At 40.9% G+C, this 10318-nt stretch overlaps 1 long non-coding RNA gene across 1 annotated transcript; it reads right to left on the bottom strand.

Moving 5' to 3' along the window:
* Positions 1–5683: 5683 nt before the first annotated feature.
* Positions 5684–7310, bottom strand: LOC115340718. The gene is made up of 3 exons (XR_003923143.2): positions 6943–7310; positions 6370–6524; positions 5684–5811 (listed from the first exon to the last, which is right to left on the bottom strand). It is a non-coding gene; the product is annotated as an uncharacterized LOC115340718 (long non-coding RNA).
* Between the last annotated feature and the right edge of the window lie 3008 nt (positions 7311–10318).

Genomic DNA, 10318 nt, shown 5'->3' with positions numbered 1-10318 from the left:
TAGTCACTTTGTCATAGAAGGCTACCAGGTTGGTCAAGAATGATTTTCCTTTCCTAGGCCTATGCTGACTAGTCCTTATCACCTCTTGTACTTCATGTGTTTGCAAATGGTATCCAGGATAATTTGTTCTATCCTTTCCCCAGGGAATGAGGTGAGGCTGACCAACCTGTAGTTCCTTCTTGAAGAAAGGAGCGACATTTTCTTTCTTCCAGTCCTCAGGAACTTCCTCTGATTGCCACGACCTTTCAAAGATTATCAAGAGTGGCCTTGCAGTGACTTTGGCTAGCTCCCTCAGCACTTGTGGTTGCATCCCATCAGGTCCCACGGACTTGTGCGCATCCAAGTTGTTTAAGTGTTCCCTAACCTGGTCTTCCTCCAACAATGGTAATTTTCCTTGTTCTAGATGTTTCCATGCATCTCAGGGACCTGGGAAGACCAATGAGAAAAGAGCACTGAGTACTGGCCTTTTCTGTGTCTTCTGTCACCAGTTCCCCTTCCCCATTCAGCAGTGGGCCCACATTTTCCCTAGTCTTCCTTTTGCTGCTGATATACCTGTAGAAACCTCTCTTGTTGCCCTTCACATCCCTCACCAGATTCAACTCCAGGCAGGCTTTGACTTTACTAACCTGATCCCTGCATATGCTTGGGCGGTGTCTCTGTATTCCTTCCATATCACCTAACCCTACTTCCACCTCTTGAATGTTTCTTTTTTATCTTTGAGTTTTTTAGGAGCTTCTTGTTCATCCATGCAGGCCTCCTCCCACCTTTGTTTCACTTCCTGCACATGGGGATGGACCACTCTTGAGTCTGGAAGAAGTGATCCTTGAAAATCAGCCAGCTCTCCTGGACTCCTCCTCTCTTCTTCAAGATGGTCTCACATGGGATTCTTCCAAGCAGGTCCCTGAACAGGCCAATGTTTGCTCTCCTGACATCCAGGGTTGTTAACCCACTATTTGTCTTCTCTCAGGATCCTGAGCTGCACCACCCCATGGTCATGGTGGCCAGGGCTGCTCCTGACCTTCACATTCCCAACCAGTTCTTCTTTGTTTGTAAAAATCAGGTCTTGCAGAGCATCTTCTGTCTTCATGTCCTCAGTCACCTGTATCAGGAAGTTGTCATCAATGCACTCCAGAAACCTCCTGGATTGCTTTTGCCCTACTGTGTTGCTCCTCCAACAGATACCAGGGTTGTTAATGGCTTCTGCAAGGACCTGGGCTATTGAACATGAGATTTCTTCCGGTTATCTGAAGGAGGCCTGATCTTCTTATACCTGATCAGGCAGTCTGTAGCAAACCCACACCAATGTCACCCACATAGGTCTGCCAGCCAGCCCAGACCCATAAGCTCTCAGCTGGCTCACGGCAGAGCTCCATGCAACCCTACTTCTGCCTCCAATACAGGGCAACTGCCCCTCCTCACCATCCCATCCTGTCCTTCCCAGAGAGCTTGTATCCAGCCACTGCAGCACTCTGGTTGTGTAAATGTGATTTGCCCATTAATCAGAGATTTCCAAAAATGCAGTTTCCATCTACTGAAGAATTCCAAGGTGAGCATTTTTCTTTTTTTATTTCTTTTCCAAACAATTGGCAACAAACAGAAAGTCCATTTCTCAGTACCATTGCAAAGTGCATGTGTTATGGTCAAATACGTCCTATGCTACTGTTAGTTTTGTAACAAAGAAATGTTTCTATCAAATGGTACTTATCACCAAAATTAAATAGAAATGATAAATGGCTTGCTAATATTTTTCTGTGAGCCAGTTTTTAAATGGGTCACATTGTTCTTCTCTTTGCCAGCAACCTAAAATAGAAGTTATTATATCAACAGTGGTTTGCACATAATAGAACGTTATCTGAAATTGAGTTTGGTAATGTTTTTCCTTGAAAATTAAGGCTATAGCAGTATAGTTATTGAAAATTGTCATAGTTTACTTTTTATTTTTCTATTTAAAAGCAATATTCTTGACTGATAGTAAAAATTGCAGTTGGAGTTCTGACTAGAGAAAATGATCTCTTGGTACAGGCAATAAGGAAAATGAATGTTCATGTTGAGAGCATAGCATTATCGAGGCTTCTTTTCCCTTCATGGGCCAAATTCTCTGCCAGCATATTTGATGCAATTGCACAGACTTCAGTGGGACTGCACTAATTTATGTTACAGAGAATACAGGACATTTTTTTTGTTGTTGTTAAGATTGAACCAAGTTGTAAAAATAAGGATAGAATTTAAGTAAAAGCATTGACAGCATTTTCTTTCACAAATCTTGGATTTGAGAGGCTATTTACAAAAATTAAACTGTGGTCTTTTTCTCCCTGGATTATCTTGCAGGTGTGCAGCTGCAGCTCTTCAATACCAAGGAAAATATGAGCTACCCATGGACACCAGCAAAAAGCCAGGCACATGCGGCCCACCCAAGGCACATGGGGCCATTCAAGAGACACCAGCATCTCCAAGGGAGGGGTTTTTTACACTCACTGTGAAACACTCTGGGAAAATAGAAATTTAGATGTGCACAGGGTGCAAGTTGTTTGGCCCAGCTCAGATTTGTGCATTACTGCAGTGCTGGTGAGGATTTTGTTCAGGCAATGCCACATGCAGCTGTAGAGAATTCCTCCTCAGCGAACGGATTTCCCCACTATCGTGTAAGCAGCTTCTGCTCCCACTCAGCTCTCAGTTCAGGATTAAAGGGCATCCTAGGGCTCCACTTCGGTGGCTTAAGTTGAAGTAGGGCTAGAATGGTCAAAATCATTTGCAACCCTTAAAAACATAATAAGGGAAAATAAAGAGTTATTTCCACCACCTGCTGAGGAGAATGGAAGCGCAGGAGAGAACAGACTAGAATACAAGGTCCTGACTATGCTAGGCACCATGCTTTAGATTCTTTGGGGATTTCTTCAGAGAGGTGAACTTCACTTGCACTAAGATCAATGAAAACCTGCACATTCAATCTGTTTCTCATAAAAAAATACCTCTGAGTCTCTCCAGCGTGCAAGTCAGAACTGTCTGAAAGTCACAGGGAAATGAAGGGCTGAAAGGCTAAGAATTTCATGCTTCTTTTTCTTTTTATATACTCTTTATTCCTGCATATCCTATGGGAAGCATAGGACTTCAGCACAGGGACAGCCAGAAAGATTCAGGGCTGTTAAATTAGTAGCTTGTTTAAATCCCAAGGTAAACTAGTTGTGCTAAATTAATCTATGAACCTTCACGTCAGATCTAGAGCCTCTGAGCAGTACAGATATTTTGAGATGATCTAATTGTGGTTGGAGAGAAGGGAGAGTATGGGCATGAGTAACACTATCCTGTGTGCTGCAGTGGGGTTAGCACACAGCACAGTGCAAAAAACTGACATGGGCAACACAGCCAGAACACCAGGGATCAAAGATGTCTAGGCATTTCTGAAAATTAGTTGCTGGAATAATCACAGGATACCAGATTTGAAATGCTTGCTAGGAAACTGAGGAAGATGCGTAAAGAAAAAATGGGAGTTTCTGGAAGTGGTGGGGGGATTGGAAAGAGCAGAGGCAGCTACTGCCCTCAATTAATAGATTAATAGGAGCTGTCTCTCGTGGGAGTTTTTCCAGCTCTTGAGCAGGAGTCAGAGGCACCCCACCTAGCTTTGTTTTCTAAACTCAGGCAGGACCAGTTAACAGTAGTGCCTCTCACCGGAGTGAATTAGAGGATACAGGCACTGCCATCTTTAACATCATATTGGGAAGCAGGGGACAGGTCTTGACAAATTGCAAGTGAAGGCCACACCGTGGAGCCGAGCAAGAGCAGCATTTGGGGTAACCCCAGGCTGCTTCTGGACAATGCTCTTTTGTGAGTCCAGTGCTGGCAGATGCTGTGGGGTGGTAGTACTACATCCATCCCCGCTCCACACCTAGCCTAACGCCAGCACTACGAAAGCACATGCAAATTGTCGTGGTATTGTCAACTTAATTACTACAACTGAACAAGAAGAGAATAGAGAAGACTTCCAATGTGCTGCTGGTAAACATGGAATTTGTAGAATATTGGTATATGCACCTTCGTTGGGTGGATGACTTTTACTTACTGAAATGGACTTTTTTTATAAAATTCTTGAGATTACACATTTGGTTTTACCCCTTTGCATGAATGGTGAAAAGCATTTTTTAAATACTATGCTGCAAATAGAAAATAAAATGACTAAGCATTTTGCAGTTTGTGACTCCTTCAAGATATGATTGATCGTTGTCCCATTGCTGCAGGTCAACCTCTGCGATAATCTTCAGCTGCATTTCCTAAACCATTAATAGGATGGACAAGGCTAAGATAACAATGCACGATTTATTTTCCAAAAGCAGCTGACAGGAGGAAATGGATACCAAATGAATTAACTCATCAGAACAGTACGGCACATTTGGAAATTCAAAACAGACTGCCTGGAATGATTTAAATCTAGCATGAGGTTAATGTCAGTCCCTTGCTTAGGCGTGTCAGTGTTGTAATCTAGTGCTCCAGTTTTAGAAAGGTTGATGGGGCTTGTGTGTTAGGGTGAGCCTGGACTTAATTAATTACATGACTAGAATACCACCTATCATGGCCACACACAGGTTGCGCATTATGTGCAAGGGCTACATTCACATGCATGAACACACACACACACACAATGCACAGACATGCCAACACTTTCTAATATAAACTAAAATTTCTATTATTTGCTTGTTGAGAGACATTATTAAAAACAGCAGGTATCTTATAGGCTGTAAATACATTCTGTCTTTAGGAAGCTGCATCTGTATCCAGGGCAAAAATTTGGCAGTCATCTCAAGGGAGCAAGGTTTCTCTCATGCCTGATTTATAACCAACAGAGAATTTCTCAGAAATTGGTTTTTACCATTTGTCAGCTGCAAGTTGTCAACCAAGCCTATTTTCTCCTGGTAAACTTCCACCTGTGTCTCTTTCGAAGTTACAGGAGTGTATTTTGAGAAAACTGTGGACCTTTATGCAGCATACCAGACTCCATTACAGCACTACGAAAGTAATATGTACATTTATAGCTGTCGTTAATAGGTTATATTTAAGAGCTTTAGTTCCTTGTTATCTTTCATGGGGTAGGTAATAAGCCATAACTAAAGTAGTCAGGGGCTGTATTACAGAAATATTTGCTACCACATGTGTAGCACAAAGATTACTTTGCAAAGAGACAACTGGCAGCCAAGACAGTTCAGGATATTTCTTCACATATTCATGGCAAAGGCCTGATAGCACTTTTCATTAAAAAAAAAAAAAAAAAAAAAATCTAACACAAGACCTTGCTAAATCACTGTATCTGAAAATGGCTAAAACTTGATTAGTGTGTGCAGACAATGGGGACTAGGCAACAGCATAAAAATGGTCCTGTTGATGGGTATCATCTGAGGAGTCCACATACATGGTCCACGACGAGCAGCTGTAAAAAGCTCTTTGCATTCCTTTTGGTGCAGGAATCAACTTGGCACAAGGGTCATCCCAAAACAAAAGCAATTCAAGCAGCCTATCTGAGAGGAAGATGAGGAAGGAAGGAGGAAGGCTTATTTCATCTTCTGCACTGCCAATCATTTTTACATCATCCCAGATTATGCAATATACCATAGCAGGGACGGTGAAGCATGAGTTCATCAGGAAAGGGCAGTCTTCGTTACCACTGTATGCTGCACAATGTGTGCTCTCAGATGTCTGAGGTGGAAAGGTCACAGCCACAGACTTCACAGCATCTCTATCGGGCTTCAGTCTACACCCACCCTTGATTATCCAGGGTTATGAGGAAGACAGCTTAAATGCGTTAGTGTGAAGTCTGTGTTTATCCTGGTGGCATATAAAGAAGAATCCAGTTAAAATCAAATTAAGTAGCTCCCTTCTTAAGAATGACATTGTTACTGTGCAGTACAGATTAAAATAAAAATCCATGAATTAGTGATCTGATTTCATTTTGCGATGATGTTTTACAATGTGTAGTGTCCAACAATATGTAGTAATAATCCTAAAGAGAGCACATGAGGATTTAAAATGTATAATGATGTGTAATGTCTTTGGTGCTCAGACTCTTGTTCCTTTGCATGTAAACCGTGGTGATACAAACTGGCTTGGCATAAGGCACAAATCTTTTTCTCAACTCAGAATAAATCAGCTGTACTGGAATGAGGTAAAATTGCAAAGGTAAGGGCAGAATTGCTTTAGTTCAAGGGACCGTGTCACATGGTCACAACCCTTCTTTTCCTTGAGTAGCTGGGTTTATTATGATATTCCAAAAATCTGCAGAGAAGTGTTGAAATCCCTTTTTTAAACTGTATTGGTCTCTCTCCTTTAGTTTAATTCCCCACATACGCACGCGCGCGCGCACACACATGCACACGAGCTCTTAACCTTTTTCATTATGCACCAAACAGGTTTAGTGGAGCCCCAAGCCACAGCACTTCTGAAATCAAACATGTTGGTGTTTTGCGGAAGCTATCTTGCAAATTCTTGCAGAACAGATGTGTGATCCCAATTCAAGGCAAGCTCCATGCAACCTGCCAGCTCTGCATACAAATTGAGAGTTCAGATCAGATACAGTCCTCTTCCTTTATTTTGTTCTGGCTTAAAACAGCTCTCCCAGATCAACCTCATACATGCAAATGTCCCAAAGAGAAATGCTAGGTTTAGCTGACAGATGCATAAAATCTCATGTTATCACAGAATTCCCCAGTGTCTACTCAGCACCAGATGTCAAAGAATGCAAATCTGCAGCTGGGTCTGGTGTTCATTTGTGCTCCAAATTCCCTCCTTCACAGCTGTTGTTTTCCACTTCCATGTACATAGAGCCAAATTTTCAGAAGCAGGAGATAGACCATGGCTCTCTATATTGATGTGAATATACATGTTTCTTTATTTGCCTGGAAAACACCTGTTTGAGTTGAATAATAGTGTATTTGTGAGGGCATATTTGAGTATGCTCACCCGCCAGTATTGAAAACAACCTTGCTCATCTTTCAAACACAATCTCTTTTCAACAAGTTCTCTGGAACTGGAGTTGTGTTTCCAAATATCTGTTTGTAAGTACAGAATAGGATTTTCATCTTTGCTTAGGCCTCCTGGGCACTGTAGAAATAATAATCATAACCACAGTAATACAAGACAAAAGACATGTAATCATGAGGAACTGCAGAGCAATGTTTCTTCGGTTACCTGAGGGGGCCTTTGCTGGACATCCTGTGTGCCCTTCAGGAAAGGAAGCTCCAGCCTGGCACTATAATGACTGTTTTAAACTTTTGGTCTCCCTTGTGTAGATATTACAAGCCTGCACAGCTTTTGAAATATACTCAGTGAGTGCCATTAAAATAGTATGTCTGCAAGAGCTGAACTGATGTGAAATTTTTCCTTTTTTTTCCTGTCTAAATAGGTGGAAAATTTGAAACAACATATAAGGGTGACTACAACAGTCCACAGTTGTTTTCCTGAGCTTCCTTTAAGCTAATTCAGATTCCCAAGGTTCACCTCCAGTGGCCTTGAGTGTAGTTTAGATTTCATTTTCATAAATGAAGATAAAATGCATATGGAGACCTTTTCTTTCACCTTACTTATGTAATGATCTTCCATTTACTGAGTTCTCAGTTGTACAGATAGTAATCATAATCTAACCAAATATTTGTTTTCTTACACCTCTGATTTTCAGCCAAACTTGAGGAACTTTGTTTCACCTAGGGCTGAGACACATTACTGTGTTTAAAAGGGGTAAGTCTTACATGATGGGAGAGGAAAGTACTCAAAACACAGGTTCAAATTTAAATAAAAAGTCCAAATTGGACAATCACATATAAATAAGGAAAGCATAGCATGCACTATACCGTTGCAACATGCTTTATATCAGACTCGATTAGTTTCCCAGAATGTTTGTCTTTTCCCAAACAGTTTTTATTGCCTTAGGCTAGATGGGAATATTTTTGTCTTGGTTTTATGCCCCTGAAAGTTTCAGTGCTGGCACCAAAAGCAATCCACCTAACAGCACTGTCTCCCCAACTTCACTGAGACCTAAGGTGGTAAACCCATGCTATGAATAGCAGTGTTGTACCAATTTCTCATCCAGTACCTGTAAATGGTATAGACCAGCCTCACTAGAATTACCGGACACTTCTTCCAGTCTTGACCTGGCTTGCATGCAGCTACCCCAGCTCTTTCTACAGCACTGCTACCCAATACTTCCAGCTCTGGCCCTAGGGCAAGTAGAGCCAGATCGGGTACCTGCATCTGCCATATGAATACTCTTATAAATCTTCACATTGCCAGTAAGATTGAATCAGATAAACAAATCTGGCTACAAAATACTGAAAAGTTGACTCCTGAAGTTGCATAAGCTAATGCCAGAGTCCTATTATTGTCATGAAATGTTTTAACATAACTTGAATGATAGCTATGAAACATGGAAGTGGAACAGAGACATAGTGAGAGTCCGCAGCTGTTTCTGTATTTACTAACTGTGGCCGTAAGACAGAGCAACGGTAATGAAAATGTTAAGTGTTAAAGGCACTTTTGGGCAGTCTAGCAGTGTTTATTACTACTATTATTATATACATATAGAGAATATCCATTTTTTAAAGCAGACAATAGTATCAATTTAGGAAAGTAGTGATTTAAGATAAAAGAAAAAGTGGTGTTTGCTGGTTTTACAGCAAGCAATAGCAGAGCTATCCATCTATCAAATAAGAAGAAAGGAGGGAGAAGAGTTTAAAATACTTTGCTTGAAGTGATATGACCTGGCACAAATAGCCTCAGTGACATTTTAAGATCAAATAGTCCAAGCAACAAGTACATGTACTTCAAATCACAAGGGGAAGTTCTGACAAGTTCAGCCTGATCTGCCCAAGCAAAGGAGCTACTGCCCGGGGTGACAGAGACTTGTATTTAATTCTGAGTTCCCGAAGTTTATCCTGCATATTTTTACAAGTATTTACTTATTTATTTGACTTCAAATACTTTCTAGTGATAATATCCCAATGACGTGTTTTAGACAGTAATTAAAAATGCATTTATGAAGTTACATTTTTAGGTTAGTGACTGTTTTCCTGAAAGAATGGAAGGGAATTACTACGAAGGCAAAAGCAAATGTTTCTGAAACTGGTAAACAAATACATGTTCAGACTTTAAAAAAAAACGAAACAAACAAAACTATCCAGAAATGACATTTAAATATGGTACTTCATAAAAAAAAAAATATTAAAAATACTGAACAAATACTAAAGAAAGAGGAAGCACTGAGAAAGGTAGGGAAGTCAGGGAGATTTTCAAATTGTCTGCACCATCAAAAATACATTAAATCTGAGAGTACAAGCTGTTGAGACCCAAGCTGTGAGAAGTCAGCAGGAAAACAAAGTGGTAATTGTGCCCAGAGTAAAGCACAAGAGGTGCGTGAGGAGGGGGGTCAAAAACCTGCCTGCGGTTGTGCTTGGAAGGTTTGGGGGAAGCATCGCTCTGAGGCAAACGGGCAGGTGGGCAGCTGTTGCCTAAAAAAAAACTGGGGAAAAGCAATGTCACCTATAAAAATCATTGGAAAAGAGGGTTAGAAGTTTCTTCTGTTGCAAAAGCTTTCATTCATAGGAAACAAATAAAGGACATTTGTGCAGTAAAAAACAGTCCATCAAAGCCTGCCTCCTGCCCCCCATGCAACAAACATCACTTCTGTTAGAAAGGAAATGTACATTTTCAGCCAGAATCGCTCTCTGGGAGTAAATACGCTGCTGGAGATGGCTACCTCTGTGGAGCACGCTAAGCCCCGGCAGGCCCTGCGTGAGAAACAGGGCTGGAGCACGACAGCCAGGCTGTGGGGAATCAAGCCACCAGGAACAACCATCACTGCTCATTCGATGCTCACTGTATAAAAGCAGATATCTTTCAATTAATTATATTGTATGCCTGCTTTATGTTTGTTATCATAGAAATTTATCTCAGAAGCAATGCCTTCTGCTTGGAAAATAAATGTTTCTACTTTGCTTCATTGCCTAATAGCTGGAGGAGTCCATTATCTTGGGAAAACATTTTTTCCATTTACACTGACTCTTAAATATTTTATGATCATTTTCCTTTCTAGCTTTCACAGCAAATAAAACGAATACATGACAGACACAAGATGTTAAATAGTCACCAATGTATGTAATTTAGTGTATACATTGAATCCTCACCTATTTTCACCCTGTCTTTCTATAAATTGTACTGTGCACTATACTGCTTCCTTCAATTATTTTCATTTACTTTAGACTGTCAGTGCTTAGCCCGACTACCATTCAGTCTCTATGTTATAAGTACTTCATAGTGGGCTTCAGGAGGTACAGTTTTTAAATGA

This window comes from Aquila chrysaetos, chromosome 4 (genome assembly GCF_900496995.4).
Source record: "Aquila chrysaetos chrysaetos chromosome 4, bAquChr1.4, whole genome shotgun sequence".
In the NCBI taxonomy this organism is placed as follows: domain Eukaryota; kingdom Metazoa; phylum Chordata; class Aves; order Accipitriformes; family Accipitridae; genus Aquila; species Aquila chrysaetos.
The sequence above is the reverse complement of the archived record's forward strand: the minus strand, read 5'-3'. Positions and strand labels throughout refer to the sequence as shown.